Raw genomic sequence first — 15,454 nt, forward strand, 5'->3', positions numbered from 1 at the left:
ATTCACTTGACCTAGACCTCCTGAAACCATGGAGCCACTAGAAATACCTGAGGGACTCAAAGATTCAATTGCTCCTAAGAAATCTGGACCAGCGTTAAGAATACAGCAATTAGAATGCCAGTGGGATTGCTCCAGTTTCTTACTCAGAGCCCAATTTCCATAACGTGACATACACAGTCTGTGGGATGCAAGATATAATATGGCATACACGTTTTTATGATCTACAGGAGCCTGAATGGAGCAGTGGGGGGAGAAGGTGCTCTAAAGGCATATTGCCTGTGTTCAAATTTAACTCTGATGCTTACAAGGTATGTGACCATGTGCAAGTTATTCAACCTAGCTGTACCTCAGTTTCCTTGTCTAGAAAATTTAGATAATGGTAGTCTCCTTCACAGGATTGTTATGAGGATAAAAGAAATAAATCATTCAAAGGGCAGGATGTGCGGGGCACACAGTAAGCACTTGATGAATTTTAGCTATTATTTTCTTACTATTTCAAATACACCTTATCAATTCTATCCCTGTGATTCCACAGTAAAAAACTATCCAAACATATTATGCTCCTTTGCACTTCTGTTCTTACCTGCTGCCTGGATCTTCTTCCCCTAATACTTTCTAATGAAGCCCTTCTCATTCCTCAAAGTTCAGAACAAATTTCCTTTTCGAGCAACGCCCTCAGTGATTGTTAATTTCCAGAGGGGCTTCCAACAATTCCTCCAGTGCGATATGCTCATGACACCCTTCTCATCAAGAGGTGGGCAATTCAATTCCCTCATGTTGAATCTTGCCTTGGGACTGGTTTGGACTATAGAACGAGGTAAAAGTGACATTCTGGGACTCTCAAGCCTACGCCATGAGAGGATTCAGTCTTCACTTTCTGTTCTTGGAACCCGGCCACCATACTAGGAAAAAACCATGCCATATGGAGAGGTTATATAGGGGGAACAAAGGCGTACTGGTTAAACACTCCAGATTAACTCCCAGCCTATGCCAGGACCAACCCCCAGGCATGTGAATGAAACATCTTGGATGGTCCAGCCCAGCCAAGACCCAAATGAATGCAACCCTAGGCATCATCAAAGACTCAGTAGATTTTAGCCCATAGAAGTATAAGGCATAATAAAATGATTGTGGTTTCAAGCCACTATGTTTTGGGTTGTTATACCAATATGAAACCAAAACATCAGTCATGAAACTCCTGGACAGGGTAGGTATTTCTTAGACTAAGCTCTCATAATTCTAATCTGCAACTTAAACTATATTATTATAATTATTTCTTTTTATGTCTGTGTCTTCTCCTGAGAATTTCAAGGCTAGTAACCATGAACTTAAGGAAAAAAAAACTTTTTCCAAATTAATCCTAGGAGAAGTAACAGAATATACAATGGCTAGAATAAAGGTATAATAAAGTAGAAAAATTCTGAACTTACTCCCAGCCTATCATTTTGACAAACTCTAACTCTTTGAAGATTTGAACTAAGTTATACAAAGGGTAAGGCTTGTCACCCCAAAATGATGATTAAATGACTTAATATCTATATTTAGCACCCGGTTTACTATACTACCATAGCCCTTTTCTGATGAGAAAGAGAGGATAAAAACAAATGAAAGAGAAAAGATTGCCAAAGTTAACCAATATTGTTCACACTTTTTTGTTTTTGTTTTTTGTTTTATTTTGTTTTGTTTTTAAGAAGAAGACAAAGGAGAGGGGACTTGGTTTACTAGCCAGCAGGGCTTCTGGGAGGCTGGTAACAGAGTAGTTTTAAACGTGGACTCTGAAGCCAGACAGTCTGGATTTCTATTCACCTTCACAGCGTGGGTTTGAATCCTAGCTATAGGCTTATGTGGCAAATTATCTAACTAGTCTGTGCCTCAGCTTCCTTATTTATAAAATGGAAATAATGAGAGTTCCTACTTCACAGGATCCAGTTAAGGATTAAATGAATATGTAAAACACATAGAATGGTGCCTGGCATTCAGCAAGACCTATATAAGGGTTGCTGTTCCTGCTGCTGTTCCTCCTTCTGCTATTATAAAGACATAGTAACAAATGCAGCATCGTTTTACATAATGGATAGACAAAGAGGACACTGGAACCAGGCAATAAATAGGGCTTGGACAATTAGCTCTCTAACGTATCATGCTAGATATAAAAAATAAATTCCAGAGAGAATTTTGCTTCATAATATTTAGAGGAAAAACTTTATAACATTTAGAGGAAAATATGGGAGAGCGTCTTTAATAGCTTGTTTTACAGGGGAAAAAAAAATCTTAAACCTGATGTAAAAGCAGAAGTCATTAAGGAAGATCGTTAAATTTAACCATACTAAAAATTTTAAATTTTGGGCCAACAAACAGACAAAAAATGCCATAAACAATGTTAAAAGATAAGCCAACAAGTGGGAAAATAAATTTATCAAGATCCGTGTCCAAATATGTAAAGAACTAATTCTAATCACTAATAGAAAGCAAATAACCTAATACAAAATGCACACGATGCTAAACAAGCTATTTGCATAAGGAAAAACCAAACAGTTAATAACATAATGAAATTCTAAGATAACATACCCCTTAATTTTAAATAAGAGGGTATTTCATGCTTCATAATTGGCTCCTCATCTTCTACCTGGACCCTCAGCTAAAGTTATCTTTTGAATAAGAAGAGGGAGAGGTTGGTGAGGCAGGGAGGTACTGAAGGGAAGCCTAGGCTCCCCCAGTCCCCAGAATTTTTCCATCCCAGTCTTTCCAGATAAGGTTGATTACAGCCATTAACCTTTCAATAATGTAATCTGATATTTTACATCATTAAATTTTTGCACCCAACATCACATTTTGGTAAAGATTTATAACAAGGACATCTTACTTAAGGCTCAACACAGTTGTAAGACATTCTCACCTATTAACTCAGAAAATACCCATAATGTAGGTGTGATTATTTTTCCTAATTTGCCAATGAGCCACAAAGTGGTGGCAAGCCCAAGGTCACCCAGAAAAGTCAGGATTTTAAACCAAATTATCTGGCTTTTACATCCAGCTCTTAACCCTGTACTATTATTGCCTCCAAACATATGACATATGAAAAGAGGCTCAATCTCACTAGTAATCAGGGAAATGCAAAATTGCAAAATTTTGCACCATATACAGAACAACAGAACATTGAAAAGTCTAACAATGAGTACTGTGAGCAACGGCAATCCATACATTTTCTAGAGGGCGTATAAATTGGTACAAACACGATCTGGAGGATTAGGAAGATGTGTTTTCTTAATCATGAAGCAGTTTCACTTTTAAGTATATGGTTAAGAAAATACTTGCCAAGGAAATAAGGACAGAAATGTCTGTTTCTACCATGTTTGTATAGGTAAATATATAGGAAATATATGAATACTTTATATATATATATGTATATAAGTGAAAGACTAGGTAAATTTGGTATATTCACACAATGGAATGCTATTCAACAGCTGAAACAAATAAATCAAAACTACTAGCTTTATCATAAATAAACTCTAAAATTATGTCAAATTAAAAAGTAAATTAAAGAATAAGGCCAGGTGTGGTGACTCATGCCTATAATCCCAGCACTTTGGAAGGCCGAGATGGGCAGATCGCCTGAGGTCAGGGGTCCTAGGCCAGCCTGGCCAACACGATGAAACCCTGTTTCTACTAAAAATACAAAAATTAGCCAGGCACAGTGCTGTGTGCCTATAATCCCAGCTACTCGGGAGGGTGAGGCTGGAGAATCACTTGAACCCAGGAAGCAGAGGCTGCTGTGACCCGAGATCTTGCCACTGCACTCCAGCCTGGGTGACAGAGTGAGACTTCATCTCAAAAAAATAGAAAGAAAAGAAAAGAAAGAAAGAATACAGCAGGCTACCATTTACATGAAGTTAGACAACATGACAAATATCATTAATAATATTGTATATAATTCTTAAATGATACATGTATGCAAAGTAAACTGCACACTCAAGAATGGAGAAGGTAAACAGTAAATTCAATGCTATGATTACCTGTGGAGAGAAAGGGGTAAGGCAAAGGCACACAGGAACCTCAGCTGTAGCTGTAATGTGGTGCTGGCCTAAAAAAATAACTAAGGCAAATATGTTGAGGTTGAATAAAATCGGGTGGCAGGTGCATGGTGGTAAGTTAGTTTGTATACTTGTCTCTATATTTAAAGTATTTCATAATAAAAATATAAAAACAAATGAAGTGTGGTAAAACAGAGAACATTCCAAAAATAAATGACAAAGAGGAGATTTACATATATTTCATCTTAGACCTTTTTTGAGAAACATTGATTTACAGGAGCATCTGTTACTAGTGTCTAGGCCCTTAACTTTGATGGGTCCCACCTCCCTTTAGAGCTTTAACAAAATAAATTGTTTCCACTACAGCAATAACATTACGGTTTTGCAGAAAACAACAAAACACATGTGATTAACAAGAAAATAAAGTCAGTGGCAATATGCTTATGAAAATATTATCAATGTGTTTGTCCTGGAAAAATATGCCATAGGACAGACAGATAACAACAAGTGAAAGAGATAAACGAAATATTCTTTAACTACCATTGAATAGAGAATTGGTAGTTTCTCCTCCACGCAGAAGAGAAAACATTCAGGATTAATAATTTTGAATCAGGTTGATAACTGTCAAGCTATGATTACTGCCTCTAGAATATGAAAATGTAAAAGCTCAGGAACAATGAAAAAAATCACTTCATATCCACATATTAGTTTACTGGCCCCTTACTCTGTTCATTTATATTACACCATCTAAGTTTCAGGAAAAAGTAATCTAATTTGAGATTCAGTTATATGGAAGAAAAAATCAAGAGTATGGCATGTAAACAACTTTGCCTCATGAAGAGAGCTCATGAAGAGTTTCAGTTAAACTCTCTCTCTTCTATCTTTGCATTTCTTGCCATTGAGTTATGCTCTATTACCTTTATAGCTTATTCTAACTTGTATATCTTCACATTCACATGCAAACATAGTAACACCACACTTAGCCAGTCATTAAAACGGCAATCTAAATTACATAAAACATGGCCAAAGAAATACACATATAAGGCCCAAGAACAATCAAAATACAAGGCACAGAGTTCTATTGTTGAGTCTTATGTTGCAGACAGTGCTAAAAATTTTTAATCATAGATTCAACTACAAATGAAAGTTGTTTAAAAAGGGATAAGTATGACATCTGGAAGTATCGTTGAAGAAACATGGGAAAAATACAAATTTATTTCAGAAATTTTGAAAAACCTAATGATCAAGAGTCATGTGGGACATGGGCAAAAAAACCCATCATACCTAAATAACTCACAAAAATGCTATAGTACTTATGATGATTCATAGTTAATCATGGCACTGAATTATCAAGAAAAAAAATAAATTACATTTATTCAGTATACCTTAAAAAGTGTGAGGAAATGACTTTAAGCCACTGATTCTAACATTCATCCAGAAAAATAAATATGTAAGCGTGTTCTGAAAAAAATAACATTTGTCTTATCAGTTTTAAAATACAGTGTTATGAGATAATAATGAAAGGAGTGAGGTAATTCCACAAAACAGCCATTTATTATCTAATAAACATTACTAAGACACTTAGTCAACTATTTTGAATATTGTCTTTTTAGGGGTATTTATAATCTCACCTGAAACTATATATCAAATAAATTGATATATATATAAGGAGCTTTTTAAAAAAAGTGGCTATTTTACAATGAAAGGACGTTAAGCATAGAGAAAAAAATGACTTTAAAAAAGAAGAAAAACAGACAATTTCAAAATGCAAATACATTTATTTTTATGATTATAAAAGTAATTTGTGAGAAATTCTGAATCTTAAAATGCGTATAAAAATAAACAAAAAACTGTTGATTTTCCTCACAAGAGAAAATATTGTTACATTTCAGAATATATTCTTTATTTTTTAGTACATGTGTATATATATTTATACATATATATATGGTTTTCTTTTTATTATTTGTGAATGGAATTGTAGTTGCCTTGTAATTTAAAGTTTTTAATTTCTACATTAAGGAGATCTTTCCATGTAAATAAATATGGATATACATTGCCATTATCATTTCCAATGGCAACAAAATATCTTATTCTATAAAAGAAAACTCTTGGAAGTAAACACAAATAGAACCAATCTTCTCTTTCAACCAGTAGTGTAAAAGTCCATTTTGGTTGTTTTCTTTACCAAGATGGTGGAATAGAAGCTTTTAGCATGGGCCTTTTGGAAATAGCAAGATAGTGTATAAAGATTAACTCTGTTAGCTTTCATTCGAGAAGGAAAATGGGAAAATAAGAAGTCAAACTGTCTCTTCTCACTGAAGATAGGATTTTATACCTAGAAAACTCTACAGACTCTACCAAAAGATTTCCAGAACTGATAAATGGTTTCAGTAAAGTTTCAGACACAAAATCAATGTACAAAAATCAGTAGCATTTCTATACACCAATAATGTTCAAGTGGAGAGGCAAATCAAGAATGCAATCTCATTTACAATAGCCACACACACACAAAAACAATAAAATACCTAGTAATACATCTAACCACGGATGCAAAAGATTTTCATAGGGATAACTTCAAAACACTGCAGAAAGAAATCAGAGATGGCACAAATGGAAAAATATTCCATGATGATGGATTAGAAGAATTAAAATTGTTAAAATAACCATATGACCCAAGACAATCTATAGGTTCAAGATTTCTATCCCACTACCAGCATCATTTTTTAAAGAACTAAAAAGAACTATTATAAGATTCATATGGAACAAAAAAGAACCCAAATATTGAAAGCAATCCTAAGCAAAAAGAACAAAGCTATAGATATTGCATTACCTAACTTCAAACTAAACTATAAGGCTGTAATAACCAAAATAGTATTGTACAAAAACAGATACACAGATCAATGTAACAGAATAGAAAACCCAGAAATAAAGCTGCACACCTACAGCCTTTTGATCTTTGACAAACTTGACAAAAATAAGCAATGAGGAAAGGACTCCCTATTCAGTAAATGGTGCTGGGATAGCTGGTTAGCCATAGAAAGAAAAATAAAACTGGACCTCTACATTATAACATATACAAAAATTAACATAACATGGATTAGAAATTTAAATGTAAGACCTCAAACTATAAGAATCCTAGAAAAAAACCTAGGAAATACCATTCTGGACATTGGCCTTGGGAAATAATTTATGACTAAATCCTCAAAAGCAATTGCAACACCACCACCAACAAAAATTGACAAGTGGGAATTAATTAAAATAAAGACCTTCCATACAGCAAAAGAAACTATCAACAGAGTAAACAGACAACCCACAGAAGGGAGCAAATTATTTATAAACTGTGTATCTGACAAATGTCTAATATCTAGTCTATAGGGAACGTAACTGAACAAGCAAATAACAACCCATTTAAAAAGGGGCAAAAGACATGAACGGACATTTTTCAAAAGAAGACATACAAGTGGCCAATAAACATATGAAAAAATGTTCACTATCACTAATCCACAGATAACCCCAATGAGACACGTCACAACAATCAGAATGGCCATTATTAAATAAAGTTAAAAAACCAACAGGTACAGGCAAGGTTTCAGAGAAAAGGGAATGCTTATACACTATTGGAAGGAACATAAATTCATTCAGCAGTTTTGCAAAGAACCTAAAACAAAACTACCATTTAACCCAGCAATCCCATTACTGGGTATCTAGCCAAAAGAAAATAAATTTTTCTACCAAAAACACTGATGTACTCACATGTTCATTGTAGCACTATTCACAATACCAAAGATGTGAAATCAAACTATGTGCCCTTCAATGGTGGATTGGATAAAGAAATGTAGTACACAAACATCACGGAATACTATGTGGCCACAAAAAAGGAATGAAATCATGTGCTTTTGCCACAATACGGATGCAGCTGGAGGTCATTAATCTAAGTGAAGTAACAGAGGTTCTGAAAACCAAATATTGCATGTTATCACTTCTAAGTGGGAGTTAAACGTTAGGGGCTCATGGAAACAAAGATAGCAACAATAAAAACTGGCAACCACCAGAGCAGAGGGAGGGAAGGGGAAAAGGGTTGACTAACTATTGGGTACCATCCTTGGTACCTAATGACCTTACTGAATGACTCCAGTACTGAATGACTCAGTAAGGTTATTCACGTAGTAGAAAGTATCAAAAACAAAGCACATTTATATATTTCCAAAGATTATCTCTATGTATGTATTTTACTTTCTTTGAAAGTTGGTAAAGTTTGATTTTTTTAATGTTTCCTAGTCATTGATATTTCTTGTTTTCTAGGTTATTCCATCATGTTCTTTGATCAATGTTCTATTGGAATTTTAAAAATTGATTTGTAAGAGAGCTCTCATATAATAGTAATAAAATTAATAGTTTCCATCTTTTTTTTTTTTTTTTTTTGAGACAGAGTTTCGCTCTTATTACCCAGGCTGGAGTGCAATGGCACAATCTCAGCTCACCGCAACCTCCGCCTCCTGGGTTCAAGCAATTCTTCTACCTCAGCCTCCCGAGTAGCTGCGACTACAGGCTGTGCCACCATGCCCAGCTAATTTTTGTATTTTTAGTAGAGACGGGGTTTCACCATGTTGACCAGGATGGTCTCGATCTCTTGACCTAGTGATCCACCCGTCTCGGCCTCCCAAAGTGCTGGGATTATAGACATGAGCCACCACGCCCGGCCTAGTTTCATCTTTTTATAAATAATTTTTCCTGCTTGTCATTTGTATTTTGTCTTTGTTAATTTTTATTGTGCAGAAGGTTTCAAATTAGTCACATTTAAAAATATTTACTCTAATGGTTTCCACCCTTATTGACATGCGGGAAAGATCATCACTATCTCATGATTATATAAGTATCTACTTACATTTTTTCACATGCTCTTATATATTTTCGGTATTTTAACATTTGAATCTTTAGTCTACTTGAAATTTATTTTGGTATGACATACGAGAAAGAATTCTAACAGCATTTGCCCCAAAATTTAAATACCTTAAACATATGCCAATTTATTACATTTACTTGGGTCTGTGCTGGGGCTTCCAATTCTACGCTCAATTTAATTATAAATTAGTCATTTGAGTAACCAAAATGTTTAAGTTAATAAATTCATGAAAGTAAAAGGCAGAAAACTAGAAAAAAATATTACAGCCACTATCACAGACAAATGGCTGACAACGTCAATATGATAAATCATACAAGTCAACAAAAAACTACCAAAACATCACTGGGGAATGTGGAAGATGGGTAAAGGATAAGTGGAGAAAAATCATAAAAGAAAAATAAATCACTACTGTAAGTATGGTAAAGTGATATTCACTCTGTAGTAGTCGAATAAATATGTTTAAGTATCAGACAACACTTATTAAACTGTCCAATTAGCAAGAACTGTCTCATAAAGTAACTTTTAAAAAGCTTCAAAGTTAAGAATCTGGGGAGAAGGCCATTCTTACACATCCCAGTAGGCATATAAATTGGCAGACTGATTTTTTAAAACAATCTGGCAATAGCTAACAAGAGTCATAAAACAGTATACATCCTTTGACTCAGCAATTTCGTTCAGACTCCAGCCTAGAAAATAATGTGACATGCAGTAAAAGATTTATATACAAAGATATTTACCTTAGTTTTATTTAAATCAAAAATAGTAGGTTTGAAAAATCCAGTAAAATAATAAATATATAAATCATAGCATAAACACAGTATCAAATACTCTAGCTACTATAATAGTTATTTACAAACCTGTTTAACAGCATGTGGAAAGTGTTACAATGTTATGTGAACAGAGCAGGCCCAATGTTGATGGGGGGGTTGTGGGCAGGCCCTGAGAGTCTTTGGAGACCACAGGGACTGAGAGTGAGGGACTGTGCTCACCATACGGGGCCCTCCTTGGCACTCGGCCTTGGGCAGTACTGAGTGTGGGGGCCACTATGTCACACACGCTCCTGCACCTCCACAGCAGCTGGCAGGCAGACCAGGCCATCCTCTCAGAGGAGGACCACATGGTTGTCATTCGCTTCTGCAATGACTGGGACCCCGCATGCATGAAAATGGACAAGGTCTTGTACAGCATCATTGAGAAGGTTAAATATTTTGCAGTTATTTTTCTTGTGTATATTACCAAAGTACCTGACTTCAACAAAATGTATGAGTTATATGATCCATGCACTATCATGTTTTTCTTCAGGAACAAGCACATCATGATTGTCTTGGGGACTGGCAACAAGATTAACTGGGCAAGGAGGACAAGCAGGAGATGGTGGACATTAGAGGGATCATGGACCGTAGGGCCTTCAATGGAGGCAACCTGGTCATGCCCTCAAAAACTACTCCATGCAGTACAGATACTGAGGTGCCCTCAGGCTGTGTGGATAAATATGGAGGCCTTTTCATGTGGAAACCTTTTCAACTATTTCAAGCCTTTGGGAAAGTACACGAAGCTCCAGGGCTGGAGGACTTCTGAGATATAATTTATTACATGGCCTTAACTAGCTGAAATAAACAAACACATGAAGAAAAATAATATTAATGATGTTACCTGAATGAAAGGAAGATTTTAAAAGTGTATGTATATAGTTGCATCACAGTTGGTAAAAATGCATATAGGAAAAACTTAAGTAAACACATAATGATCATCTCTGAGGATGGGATTATCAGTTTATGATTTTCTTCATTCTTCATTTCCTTATTTCTAAAATACTTCACAATATGTCTCTATAGTTTTTGTCTAGTTAGATGGAAATACAAATTGGGGAAAGGCCTGTGTTTTCAAGATGAGAAAAACTATAAGCAAACAAATCTATGAGCTGGGAGAAGCCATAGAGAGAGGGAGAGGACAAAGGCTTAAAAGAAAGGAGCAATGAGTGTTACCAGGATCCTGAAGAAAAGAGGCATCAAGAGAACAGGTGGAGAGACTTGCCTAGGAGGAACATCTTTCCTTTGACATCTGTGAGAAGGAAGTACTGGAGAGGCACAAATACAGATAGATTTATATGCAGGTAATGGGAGCAGAACGTTCACTCAACTCACAGATGTTCGCTTTTATTACCTAAGTCAAGCATGAGGCAAGCTCATGGGTTGCGACTGAAATAGAAGTTGGGGAGAATAATAAAGATTATGAAAATTGAATGGGAGAGGGGGCTAATCAAAAATAGGGAAAAGAACTATACTGGTATTTCTATTTACCTAAATATGTGTCAGGATCATGAAATCATTCTGTTTCAGGAACCAAATACAGTTACTATCCTCTTCACCAGGGAACAATTCTTTTAACATATCTATGCCGTATCTTGATTGATTTTTTGATTCATTGATTCAGATTCTTTTATTCATTCAACAATACTCTAGTGTTTAACCAGGTCACTAATGCCCTCCACACTTGCAAATTCAGTCGTCAATTCACGGTCCTCATGTTATTTGACATTTGTTATGTATTATAGGACACATTTAGGAATCCTTCCTTCTTGAAAATTGTAATGTATTGGTTTCTAAGACACCACTACACTGTACTATTAACCCTTCTTAGATGCCTTTGCTGGTACCCCTTCATCAATTTGATGATAAACGTTAAAATGCTCCAAGACTCAAACTTTGTGCCTCTTACATCTATTTATTCATAAGGTCATCTCATTCAGGCTCTTATCTTTAAATATGTTTGTACATTGACAACTTACATATCACACACACATGCACGCGTGCGCGCACACACACACACACACACTCCTCCAGATTCAATCTCTTACCTAAACTTCAGACTCAGACAGAACTTCCTACCCTACTTGAATGTCTATCAAACTACCAAGAAGCAACCCCCACCCCAAGTACCCCTCATTCCCCAAATTATCCATTTAACTAAACAGGAACTTCTTTCATCAAGTTGTTCAGGCTAAAAACCTTAGAATCATCAACAGGTCTCCATTTCTTTTTGCCCACTTCAAATAAAGCTGCAAATTCAAATTACTCTACTTTCAAAATATACCAGAATCTAACCACTTCTCTCTACTTTCATTCTAGTTTAAGCCACAGTCATTTTTCCTCTGGAATGCCTTGGTCCCCACACCCCCCCACCCCTCCACTCCTCCCTTACCCCCCCCACCCCCCCATGAAGGGACCCTCTTCATCTCTTATCCCCCAGCAGTCTCCCCATTGTAATGGAAATGACTGCTTAAAACCAAACATAAGTTAGATTGTGTCACTCTTTTGCTCACAAGTCTCTAATGACTTCCTATTTCACTTATAGTAAAAGTCAAAGTCCTTATGAAGGCCTTAAGGCCTTACCTGATCAAGCTTCCTGGGAGGAGGGCAGAGAGCAGGAGGATTTTCCACCTAGGATTCCAAAATGGAGACAATTTCTCTAAACACTATACCTAGCGGGGCTTCCTCAAATAGAAGTTCAATGTTTGTCCTCGGTACAGTTTCCTAAAGTTTTCTTATCCAAAAAGACTAAGAAAGTGAGTGAATAAAATAATAAATAAATATTTAAATGAAAGCTAACATTTTTCAACATGAAATCTCAGAAATATTAGTGGTTCCTTTCCAAATATAATGTATATACTCAAATTGCCATTCTTTTATTTCATTTTATTTTTCAAAAGAAATGTACCAATGGACCAATGTGGTTTATGAAAGATTTTTTTTTCCTTTTTTCTTCTTCATCAGTAACAAAATCCCAGAATTGTGATTTCCAGATTCTCTTCAAGAAACAAACATCTGGTGTGTCCCAAATGTTGCTTTCCAATCTTTTACACATTGTGTGAAAGCTTTGTTGTGAACGACACTGGACATTTTTGATGTTCTGTTGAAAACGGAAGAATGACAAATACCTGTCCTTATATATTCACAAACAGAAAGCTCTCAATTTCAGAAAGGCAACTCAACTGCCCACCTTTTTATTGTCTCCTATCAAAATACTACGTTGTAACATTGTTCTTTTGCATAGTGTTTATTATTATAATCAGTGAAAGCAAGTAACAGAAAGTAGCACAAAGTGACATAAGAACATTGATCTACAATTTGGCAAAATAATAGAATTGTTTTTTGAATTCCATGACATAATCCTTGCCAACTTCTCATCTGATCCTGTAGACTCAACAAGTATATGTTAAAATGCCATTTTCTCGTCTACTTATATAATCTCTCAACCTTTACATTCACATATTAAAGCAGAATAAGCCCATGAAGGTTTCTTAAACTACATGCAAATAATAAAAGTGAGCGAATATCAAAACCACTCATTTCACTCCAAATGTAATCACATGAAATAATTGGTCTTTGTCATCATCTCTAAGTCAAAGACCCACAGAATATAAACCAAAGGCAGAAAAGTCAGAGATCAGCAACAAAACACTGGGGAAGGAAAGAAAGAAAGCCAATGCTTAACTGTGTGTGAGTAGGCATTACTGTGTGTGTAACCCTCTGTTTGGGTGCGTGTGTCAATCTGAATGGGTCTATGTGGTTATGTTCACATGACTGGCTGTGTGTCTGCATAGGTATGTGTGCATGTCAGCCTGAGCATGTGCATGTGTGTGTGTGTTGACCTGCAGGAGACAGTGTGAGTTTATAAGAGTCAATCTGAGAAACAGAAAGTTCATGCACATATGCACTTTTCTCCTTGGAAAAGTGGGTAGAACACCATTGGCTACACAATTTTTATGTTGTGTAGGTATGTCAGCCTGAGCAAGAGTGTGTGTGTGTTTGTGTATGTGTCAGCTTGAACAAGCAAGCATGTGTAGGGGGAAGGGAGAAGACTGTGTGTGGCAGACTGAATGTGTGTGAGTGTAGGTGTAGTATGTTGTGTGTGTCAGCCCAAGTGTGTGTGTGCATGTGTGGGTGAGTGTATGTCAGCATATTTCTGGGAGAAAGAACTAGAGAGACTATTTCCCTGCATGCTATGTGGTTGGAAAAAGTTTTAAACAATCTGAAAAGTGCAGTTTTATTAAAATTTGCCTTTCCTACATAATGACAGGTCCCTCCAAGTGTGTTAATTAACCTCAGTAGAAATTAGGTGTGAAAAATACGCTAAAATGATCTAGCATCAGAGCATGAAGAATTCAGTCAATTTAAACATTACCACTTTATAAGTTAGCAGAATGCTATTTTTCTTTCAGTTTAAAATAACCTGATATAATTAACTGATTTTTCCTTCACTACATAGCTTTTTAAATCAGTATTACAATTGATGTCTCTTGATTAAACATCACTTTATCTTAAATTAAGATTTAAAAGATAATTTCTGAACAATCATGATTAATCCCTTGCTAGTGTGTTAATATTACACATAAACATAAAATACAACCTTGCCAGAAACGTTTCAGATTTCAAAACTAAGTGCCACGAAGCGCTGACACAGTATGCTGGACTATAATTTCATTTTTGATTCCCATGACACGCTTCTGGTCAGTTTGTTCGGTGGGAGACATATCACACCAGTGACTCACTGTCTACTCAGTGGAAAGGATAGAAAGGTTCTCATCCTCAGTGTTGGCCCTAATGCTAATCAGAGTTTATAAACCCCAGGATAAACCTGGAAAAACATCATACTAGCCCAGAAGAAGTGCTCTTCCCCAGAGTGCCGGTTCTAATGGCCTCTTCACTGGGTACAAAGTAACTAAGGTAGGCTTTCTTATTGGAATTCAGCTATTATTTTGGTGTTTTTGCCAATACCTCATAGATACATATGTATAAATATGTGCATGTTTATAAATACACACACACAAAATTTACTCCACAAAATAGAACTTAATGTCACTTTGCTTTATTTTTCTAATTCAAATAAATTAAGGCTCCGAGTATCCATTTGCCAACAGCATTATTCAGTATTTCAAATTTTCCTGCTCTGGCCCTGTGAGATCACCAGGAAATTCAGCAAAAAGGGGCTATGGGTTTCAGTGTGTTATGGTCACCATTGAGATGCTGGTGTTGAAACCCCAAGGACAGGCGGGTGGCTCTACTTCCAAGCCAGTGCAGACCTTGGAATCTTTAAGTGCCTGGAACACAGTGGCCTCCCTCATGACATCACCACCCCCTCCACCACATCATCCATCTATCACCCACAGGCCCTATCAATTCCTGGGATGCCCCCCAGGACTCAGAGTAGACCTGCCACCCTGCGCTGTGTTTCGTAACCCATAACTCTGGGTGGGACCTTTCCATCCCTTCCAAGCCTTTAAACTTCATTTCTTCTTGGCCAATCTAATTTAATGCTCTCCCAGAGGATAAACACAGACACTTTTACTTTTCCCCTTAGGAAAGGTGAGTAGAACATTGTGAGGTGCTCAGGGCCTCAGAAACTTGAGGATGGGCTTTGGCTTTCAGTTTGCCATAGTCACCATTGAGATGATGGTATCCAAACCTCAAGGACATCTTAAAGGTCTTTTGCCCTCTCCTTTCTGGGAGGATGGGGAAAA

At 36.2% G+C, this 15,454-nt stretch overlaps 1 protein-coding gene and 1 pseudogene across 3 annotated transcripts in view; one reads left to right on the forward strand and one right to left on the reverse strand.

Annotated features, from left to right (window-relative positions):
- ZNF385B (zinc finger protein 385B) overlaps window positions 1-15,454 on the reverse strand; it is a 382,729-nt gene that overhangs the window by 326,872 nt on the left and 40,403 nt on the right. The window lies entirely within an intron of this gene.
- On the forward strand, window positions 9,980-10,400 carry LOC108307349 (annotated as a pseudogene).

The sequence above is a fragment of the Cebus imitator genome, unplaced genomic scaffold (assembly GCF_001604975.1).
Source record: "Cebus imitator isolate Cc_AM_T3 unplaced genomic scaffold, Cebus_imitator-1.0 Scaffold78, whole genome shotgun sequence".
Classification (NCBI taxonomy): Eukaryota; Metazoa; Chordata; class Mammalia; order Primates; family Cebidae; genus Cebus; species Cebus imitator.